The following is a 10,188-nucleotide window of genomic DNA, read 5'->3' on the forward strand; positions in this document are numbered from 1 at the left end:
GTTTTAACCTGCATCCTGTTGCTTCAGCTCATCTTTTATTCTTTATTCAGATTGATGAGATGCAGGTTGTCAGAGATCAGCTGTTCTTCTCTGGCCTCAGCTCTGAAGTCCAACCAACATCTGACTGAACTGGACCTGAGTGAAAACAACCTGAGAGATTCAGATGTTCAGCATTTGAAACATTTTGTAAAGGATGTTCAGTAAGTAAATGTTATCAGTGAGTCCAGCTGCTGTCAGCATGTTGAACTAAACCAGTTCCCATCAAAGCTCCAGTGTTCCCAGTAAAGCTGCAGCTTCTCAGTGGTTCAGGCTTCCTGATTGGACACAGAGACAGCAATCAGCCAATCAGAGCAGCAGCAGCTTGCTGTGTTCCTGTGTTTGTGTTGGTGTGAAGATGAGTGTTGTTGCTGTGTCCATGTCTCCAGGACGTCCAGCTGGACTCCAGCGTCCAGCTGTCCAGCGTGTCTTGAGACGGTGGTCCTCATTCATCAAACTGTGGCAGCAGCAGATCTGATCTCAGATCTGTTTGTTCTCTCAGTTCAACAGGAAACAACCAGGGGTGAAAGTAAGGGTGTACGGCAAGGTACTGCGTACCCCTAAAAGATTTAACGGGGGTACGCAGTACCTGCAAGAGAGGGGAGTGGCTGTCTGCTGTAAAATTTAAAAAAATCATTGGGTTCACTGTGCAGCCGTGAGTTCACCCACTATCAGCCGTGACTGATTAGTTTTTCAAGAACAATCTAAAACACGACTTAATCAGTTAATAGGTAACCATTTTCCCATTTCATATTGTTTCTGAACTGTTTGTGCTTAGTTAGAGCAGCTTTGCAATATGTCAGTCGTGGATGGTTTTGAGTCGATCTCGGCTTTAGGTGACAAACTGAACGCAGCCAGGAGGCTGAGACCAGCACGTCCTCCTCTGGCTCACTTAAAACATTCATAACTTTATTAAAGAACAACAAAAAAAATCAACAAAACGTGTTCAAATTAATGTCCCAACAACAATAATAATCTCAGTAATGATTGTTTCAACAAAGTGTTGCTCAATTCTGTGCGTTTCGGTTCCATTACCAAAATAACGAGCAGAGCAGGAGTTTAAAATTAACTAATCAACCACCGCTGTATTCAGGGAGGCTTATTAATTATCGCAAAATAAATATCAAGCCTGCAAACCTAATATCGTAACAGACTGAATGTTATGTTTTTAACGTAATCTCCGGTCGCCTTGTGGAGCGCAGGCGGTTGCCATGGTAACGGGTGTGCTTAAATGACAAAGAGATGGAGAGTAAAAAGGTGCGAGTGGTTTAGAGTTGATCACCTGTTGGGGCTATTTTACTTTTGTCTTGGTGCGTCACAGCCGCTGTAGTTTCTGAACGTTCAATAAACGACAAACTTGGACTAATTACCATGTTCTTTGTTAGTATACGTCATTTACAACAAACATCAAACACGGTAAATATGTTTCATTAAGTATTTAACAAACAAATGGCTTCTACCGCGATAATTATGTGAAATTAAATTAACTGTTGTCGTGAAACTTGGTTGGGACTGATTAAGATCTTTCCAGGACACACAGAAAACAGGTCACAGAAACCTAGAGGCAACAAGTAATCTTGTATTATGATTTAATATTGATTGAAACTTATGTAATATTTGTTTTAAATGCACTATGAATTAAGGTTATGAGTTATGTGATTTTGGTTGGAAAGTAAAAATGTAAAAATCATAAATGGATAAAAGTAATGATTACAGGTTAAATGAAAATCTCTTATACTGTGTCGCAACTAGAAGTTGAATGGGAGGAAGAACTGTGGGCATGGAAAAAACAGGAAGTGTTGTGAAATACAGAGGACCAGAAGGTTGAGTGCTGATAAGAACAGCAAGAGTATTTCAAAGAAACAGGAAGTTCAAGAGTCTAGTGAGGTAAAAGGTTGGCAGTTAACCGAAGGCTCCTGACGCCAAAGGAAGAATGGAAATTGTGCAAAGAGGATTGTGTAAACCAAAATCCAGAAAGAATAGAGGATTGTGTAAGCCGCTGATGCGTGCACAACCAAAATACAGAGGGTATAAAAATCCATGAGAAAGAAGAACCGGGGTTCTTTGTTCCGCAGTGTTTGAGTCAAGACCACACGAAGATGCAGGATCTGAGGGCTATGCTTTGATACCCCGGGAAGGTCAAGACTTCGCACTGCTTGAGAAGGGAACAAGATCCTTTTACCCACAGCCCGGGTTCTGATTTGACAACTGCCCTACACTCAACCCAAAAGATTTCAACTATGCTGCAGTGGACATTGGGGATAGACAAAGATCACCTATGGATAAAGAACTGAGTTCACGGAGGATACTCACCAGTTCAACTTTGGATCAATTCTAAAAAGGATTCTGCCATGACAAGACAGGTCTCTAACCCTGGATATTAAAGTTTTCTGCTGCCAAGATCAACTCAACATCTGGGGACGAGTGGAACTGCATCCCAAAGCCTCTCTTTTAGTTCAGTAACACAGTGTAGGGACTGGAGGGAGGTGTGATTTCTAAATTCCTTTAAAATATATTAATCACTTGACTTTTTGATTGAAGAAGCTGTATGTCATTTTCATCCTAAAGCTTGCTAATAAAATATTAAAGTCAAATTGATGCTGTGGACAGTTAAATTAATTGAGTCAATTGAAAATTAATTCTTCTGGTTAATATAAAAGCAATGTTCATGATCCTAGTAATTAGGGGGCTTCAGACGTTTCTTTGGTGTTGGTAAAATAATGACCTTGGGGTTCGTGCAGTCTCTAAATTTATCTAGACTGTAACAAGTGCACGTTATTAACAGAGAAAGAGCTACCGTTAACAGAAGTGGTTTATGAAATCAGGCAACTACAGGTTACTTAGATGACTGTTTTATTAACTGTAGTGGGCCATAACTTCTGCTCCAAGCTTAAACAGAATGTCCTCTACCTTCTCATCTGTAGTAATACTCAGGAGTTAGAGGCTTTTCGGACCCGTTAGGTGGAGAGCTGGTCAGTAGTCAGTCTGCTGGAGTCTGAGAGGAGGTATGGGTTTCATATGGGCTGACTATTGCGTAATAACAATTTGGTGCCCAAGAAATCCAAGTGTGTAAAACAGGAGGATAGTTCTGGATAGCTCGCTTGGGGTGACAGCTCTACAGGGATAGAGTTGTCGGTGACTGAAAGGCTGTCAGTCACCACCCTTGCAGTAACTGCACGGCGTGTGGGTGAGGGGAGCTTTTACTGAGGATAGCTGACCACTTCCAGACAGTGAAGCTAGTAGCCAAAGCTGCTTGAACCCATCCCTGCTCGACAACGTTAAGAGAGGCTTTGGGAGCAAGCAACTCAAGGACAAAGACAAACATGAGTGTTGAGGACGACGTACAGTCGTACATCCAGCAGATGCAAGCAATCCCACATGGAAGTGGTGACCGAGGCCCAGGAGGGCATAGCCAGAGTGGAGACAGAGAACAGTCCCTGTCTAAGTCCCAGTTCATGACCTCCCCAGTGAGGATTATTCTGTATGGGGAAGGATTTGAAACATGGACTGCGGTTAACCAGAGTATGTTTTATCAGTACCATTATGGCGCCGACCATGGAAGACTGAGCAAGCATCTGAAGACTATGTTGGAGGTATGGGACTACTACAACTGCACCCGTTATTATTATGGAACCCGTCTTGTGGTGGTCCAGCATCCCGTTGAAGTGAGTAAGAAAAGTGAAATCAAGAAGTGGTTGGAATGGCTAGCAGACTTACTTGGAAAATGGACGGAGGGCAGGATAATTCCAATCTACAGTCCTTCCGTAAAATATGACAGTATAGTGAAGACGGCCACCCGGGAAGCTGGGATAGATGGAATCCTAGTGGACCCGAATGCCAGAGGAACTTACCATTATCAAGAATGCGCTGATGTGCTGGGGCGACTTAGAGCCTACAAGAGGACTGGAGAGCGGGAAAAAGCCATGGGTCCAGCGGTGGAACCAGAGGACTCGGACAGCGTGGCCGAAGTCCCTTCGCAATTCCCTAGCAGAGCCGGATCCCCAAAGGTGAAAGTGGGCCCACAGACTACACATACAATAAATCTCACTCTGGACAATGACGAGGAGGAATACCAGCAGTCCTACCCTCGAAAGATCAAGGGGATATGGGGGAGGATCACCATCCCCTGACAGAGGCACTCCTGAAGGAAGCGGCAGAGAAGTTCTCCCCACTAAGACCGAAAGAATCTACCTTTCAACTGGGAGCCTGCAGTATCGAAAGGAAGAGGTCAGCTCCCGAGAAGGGTATGGAGAGGAGGAGCCCCGACGAGGGAGACGTGGACTCGGAGGAGGAAGAAAACAGGAGCCATCGACCCAGAAAGTCAACCCAGACAACCGGCCTCCGAAGGATGACTCAAGAGTTGGTTTCGCTGCCTCAAGAGGCCGCCCATATTGGAATGTTAGCGGGGCCCAACATCTACAAAGTAGCAGGAGAGCCTTGGGACCTTGAGGGAGACGGCCTCATAGTATTCACCAACCGTCGGTATAAGATCCATAACCGACGGTTCAGATAGCAGCTAAGGACCAGAGCAGGGACCGGACTACCAACAAGATGAGTATCTGATAAAGACCACCAACAGTGAAGAAAACAAGGGGGGTGTTGTAATGATAAATGGTTACAATTTGCCCTACTGTGTGGTGGTCCTCGTTCCGATCAAAGCCTACGATAGGAGGACTCAAACTCTGGAGACTTATCGGCAGAAGATATGGCATGGAATAGAGAGAGGGCTCATGGCAGCCAATAACCAGGAGATGAGGCGAGTTGTGGTGTGCGTGCAAGGACTGAGGTCTGCAGATCTGCCGTGGGAAATGGCTCAGGCCATGACTGAAAGAGGAGTGATGAATCTAGCCAGAAACCACAGTCATCTCTTCAGGTTCAAGGAGTTAGTAGTGGTGATTGATCCCAGAAAGCACCAACTTCAGAGAGATCGAGGAGTCCGGATGGCAGCCGAGATGGAAGAAGACACTACGCATCGGCCGCCCACCACTAGAAGTTGGAAAAACATTCTCCGACGGCACGGAAAGCTGAATCCCTGAGTCACTCCCAGACTGAGGGCCCTAAAGTTGTCCAGAAGCTTAAGATAAGGTTGAAAGAACCCCAACCTGGACCGGGGTCTGATACGAAGGAATACATCAAACAGTTTGTATGTGAGCCATATGAGGATGAACAGGAAAAACTGGATTTGGGGGACATAAGGATTAAACTGACGCCTGGAGAAGGGACGGCAATGATGAAACTATTCAAAATCCAGCCACTGAACTCCCCAGAGAAGGAACCTCTTCGACAACCGCAGTATGAGGACATCAGTGACCTGGAGGAAGAGGAGCAAGAGGAGGAAAGTGCCTTTTCCGGCCCCGGGCAACCAGTCGCAGAATACAAGCCACTGCGGATGGGCAACGTTGGGGGCAGAAGAAAGAGACCGAGATCTTTAACACTGAAAAAGCGTCTGAGAAGATGGCGAGAGACCTAACCTGGGGACCTGTTTAGGCCAAGGATGGACGACACACGTATGTTCCAGAGGTCGGCCAGAAGGACTACGAGATCCCGGCAGAGTGGGCCTACCGACTGGAGGACCGAGTCACATTGCAGGTGGAGGCAACTATGTGTGAATGGGCTAACATATTAATAACACCATCCTACGCCATATTAGCAGCCTACCAGCCCCTCACTGCCAAATTTAGGTCAGCGTATGTCGGGATTATGCACGATGTAATGCTGTGGAGGCTAAAGAAAGCCTCCTTCAAGTATGCACAAGAATCCAAACAAAAACTGGACGAGGTGTCAGCAGATGAAGAGGATCTGCAGGTGACTGTACCGGAGCCTACCCATCAGACTCCGAGAACGGCTCCGAATAACACCCCACCCTCGCCTCCAGGATCCAACTCCAGCCAAGAAGCCTTCCAAGAGTTTAAGAAGCTGAAAGCATTGGTCCGGGAGAAACGAGCAAGCGAAAACAACGAGGATTACCTCAAGGATGTATGGCCAATGGTGACAGCGTCAACAGACCACAACAGGGCTAGGAAGCTGTGGCTGACTTATGTGACAACAAACCCCCTGCCCAGACCTGAATCAGCTCAGAGTCAATATGAGAGATTGGTGTTGGAGGACATGGACGACGAGGATTCCCAGATCAGAAGAGCTAAAGTATGACTGGATAATGGAAACTGTCTGATGACCATTTGGCATATCCTCAAACAGGACCTCCCCGCGTCAAGATATATCCAGGCTCTGCGGGAAATAACGAAGGTGAGAAGGGGAGAAATGACCTTCGTTAAGATGCCGGTTAGAGAAACCACGGTTGCCCAGATCGACCGAGCAGTACAACCGTACAATCTGGAACAAAATTTCTACAAGGAAAAGAGGAAGAAGGAAGTCAGTCAGCTGACAAGAATCCAAACCTGAGCCACCGTGGGACAGTCATCCAGCTTCCAGAACAGAGCGCCCCAACAAAAAGTCCAAGACTCACAAGAAAGGTTTCCCGCCCAACCAACAACGAGAAACCAACAAAAGAAGAATGTGTTCCTGTCACCAGAAGAATATAACAAATTAACCCTGGAACAGAAAAGGGCCCTCCGGGAATCCCGCAAAGCTGGGACCGGGGGGCCACCGAAGTAATGGCTTCAAGGTCGCGGGTCATCCTGGACAATGCCTACTGGGAGGGAGATGAGATCCATGCGATGGTGAAAGGAGTACCCTACCTAGTGGATACCGGGGCTGAGGTGTCTATGACCCGTAATGACCTAGAAACAATAGGACACCTAACAGTGAAATTTGCAAATGGAAAAGTTGGAAAAATGTCGTATGGAACTTGGAGAGGAATAATATGGATGAAGGGCCCCTACAACCTCCTCACGGTCAGAGATTTGGAAAATTTAAACAAAAAGAAAAGAAATCACCGCGCTCTGAAGCGACGATTAACCGATCTAAAAGCTAGGCTAGTGAGATTCAGACCCACATCACCGGCCCCAGACACAAGACTGGTATAAGCCTGTTAACGTGCCAGCAATAACTGAACAAAAGCTTGCAGTGACTTCTCTCCGGCTGGGAAAGAGAAGCTGTGTGAGATCATATCTACAGCGCATGTGGCACAATTCAAGAACGACTGTGGGGATTTAGGACCAAAGTTTGTTCACCACATTGAGGGTGGTGTTCACCCTCCTGTTCGACAGTACCCACTGAATCCGGGGGCAGTTGAAGAAATGGACAAGATAGTGAGAGAGTTGAGTGCCCTGGAAATCATCAGAGAGGAGCTCAACCCCATCACTAACAGCCCCATCCAGGCAGTGAAGAAACCTGAATCAGCAGGAGGGGGTTGGAGACCAGTCATCAACTTCAAAGCCCTGAATCGAAGGACAATAGCGAACCGGGCTAGTCTGATCAACCCACAAGGAGTGCTGAAAACTTTCCGCATTAAGAAGTTCAAGTCTTGCATCGACTTAGCAAATGGATTTTTCTCTCTTCGTCTCACCAGTCACAAGGTAAAACAGCATTCACCCACAAAGGCAAAAGCTATGTGTGGCAAAGATTGCCGCAGGGATATAAAAATTCGTCAAACGTGTTTCAGTCAGCAGTGATGGAAGTATTGGGGGACGTGGGTGCAACTGTGTACTTTGATGATGTGTTTATTGCCGATGACACGGAAGAACAACATCTGGAGAAACTACAAAAAGTGATTGAAAGACTTACAGACGCAGGTTTGAAATTGAATCTGAAGAAATGTCAATTTGGACAGTTCCGGGTGAATTATCTTGGATTCCAAGTCACATCTGACTTGGGACTCTCGGATGGATAGAGGGAAAAACTAATGAACATTCAACCCCCACAATCGGAGAATGAATTGCAAAATATTTTAGGATTGTGTAATTACGTCAGAGATTACGAATTATCAGAAATATGCAAGACCACTGTATGCCTGTCTGAAGAAAAACGGAGAAGGAAAACAAGGAGCTGACAAACCTTGGATTTGGACGGCTGCAAATCAACAAAACTTGGAAGAACTGAGAAAGGCGATACAAGCAGCTGTAAGATTGGAGCCAAGGAGTTTAACAGATAAACTGGTGGCCGAGGTCAGCTGTGAGAACGACGATGCCATGATCCGAGTAAGTAATGAGAATGGAGGATTAGCTACCTGATGGAGCTATACACTGTCCCCTGTTGAGAAGAAATACCCACAAGAGGAAAAGGAGCTAGTTGTGTTGGCTTGTTACTGGAGTGTGGTCAAAGATCTGGCGCAGGGACAGCCAGTTAATCATCACACAAATTCAGGTTCACAAATACCTCAGAAAAGGGACTGTTGAAAGCACCAAAGTGACTAATGCACAGTGGGGAAGATAGGAAGACATACTGCTAGACCCGGAGTTTGAGATCGGGCCTGCACAACCCACCACCAAGAAACAACCACTAGCCATACCTGAGAGGGAGGGACACCTAGAGTGGACACTCTACACCGACGGGTCAAGAAAAGGGTCGGACCAGATGGCATACTGGGGGTTCATCCTGAAGCAGGACGGCACAGAGAGATGTCGGCAGAAGGGAAAAGCCCCTGGTAGTGCCCAAGCTGGAGAAGTGACTGCCATACTGGAAGGATTGTTGGAGTTTGTGAAAAGAAGAATCAAGAAAGCAAGGTTGGTGACAGACAGCTACTATTGTGCCCAGGCCCTTAGAGAGGATCTGTCCATTTGGGAAGAAAATGGATTTGAAACCGCTAAGGGCAAGCCGGTGGCATACACAGATTTGTGGAAGAAGATTGCTGAATTAAGAATGCATCTAAAGCTCAAGGTCGAGCATCAGAGAGCACACACGCATGAGGGAGCTCATTGGTGTGGGAATGATGAGGTGGACAGCTATGTCCAGCAAAGGAAAGTTGTCTTTGTCGGAATCGAGAAGTGAGACAGTACTCCCAAGGGAAGGGAGGTCCCAGAGGAACATGTGGTCGAGGTCGTGTGAGGCGTGCATGAGGCCTTAGGACATGCAGGCATATGACCTACACGTGAGGAACTGGTGGAGCAAAACCCTTTGGATCCCAGTAAGAGAAGTCCAACGCGTGCTGAGGGGCTGCGAGGTGTGTGGTCAATACAACGCAGGCCACCAAGGGCAGCGGATGGAGGGGTTGACCATCAAGAGCATTGTCCCCTCGGGCTCAGTCTGCATGGATGTGGCAGGCCCCATGGGGGTAAATGGGAGGAAAGGTGAAAAGTACCTCCTAGGGCTAGTGGATTCCATGTCGGGATTCGTTACCATGAAAGCGGCCAGGAAAGCAAATGGCAGCAGTGTTTTCGGCATGCTGGAGCAGGTGTGCAGTGCCCTGGGAGTCCCAAAAGAGCTTCGTACGGATAATGAAACGCATTTTCGTAACTCACAGGTTGACCAGTGGTGTCAGAGGTTTGGGGTAATGCGAATTTACTCACCGCCATACACCCCACAAGCAAACAGGGTAGTCGAACGCACCATTGGATTGGTTAAGAACTGGATAGCTAAAAATGCTAACACCAACAGCTGGAGCACCAAGGCGGTGGAGATTGGGCAGGCCCTGAACGACAGACGTCGGGCCGGTAGACCTGCCCCCGCGATGGAGCTCAACCAACGACCATACACCACGGAGGAAGCAGGGCAGAGCTCCAACGACAAAAAGGAGAAGCTGACGCCCAGAGTGCCATTTCGTGTGGGACAGAGCGTGTGGGTGAAAGCAAGGGAACAGCCTGTGAACGCAGCGGTGAAGCCAAAGTTTGAATCAACAGACATTGTGAAGCAAATACTGGATAGGAATAGTGTATTGCTAGAAAGAAGGGGGATCCAAGGTGTTGAACAGCTTAAGCCAGTTCCTGACTAAAGCAAACCAGAAGCCGGTGAGATGGCCAGTGGATCATGTAACATTCCACCCTATATCAGACTGACCACCATGAAAGGGGTGGTTGTAATCAGAAGAACATCCTCAGGGATATGGACAGGAAGAGCCCTGAGGACAGAAAGAAGCTAGGGTCCTCTACCAGAGGCCTGGGAGCTTGAGGGTTCTGCGCAGTATCTTGGCTGTGCCTAGAACTGCACATTTCTGGACTGAGATGTCTGATGTCTGGGATGTGTTTTAGCCACTGCTCCAGTTTGGGGGTGACTGCCCCGAGGTCCCCGATGACCACAGGCACCACTGTGGTCTTC

Source organism: Poecilia formosa, unplaced genomic scaffold (assembly GCF_000485575.1).
Source record: "Poecilia formosa unplaced genomic scaffold, Poecilia_formosa-5.1.2 Scaffold171, whole genome shotgun sequence".
Taxonomy (NCBI): domain Eukaryota; kingdom Metazoa; phylum Chordata; class Actinopteri; order Cyprinodontiformes; family Poeciliidae; genus Poecilia; species Poecilia formosa.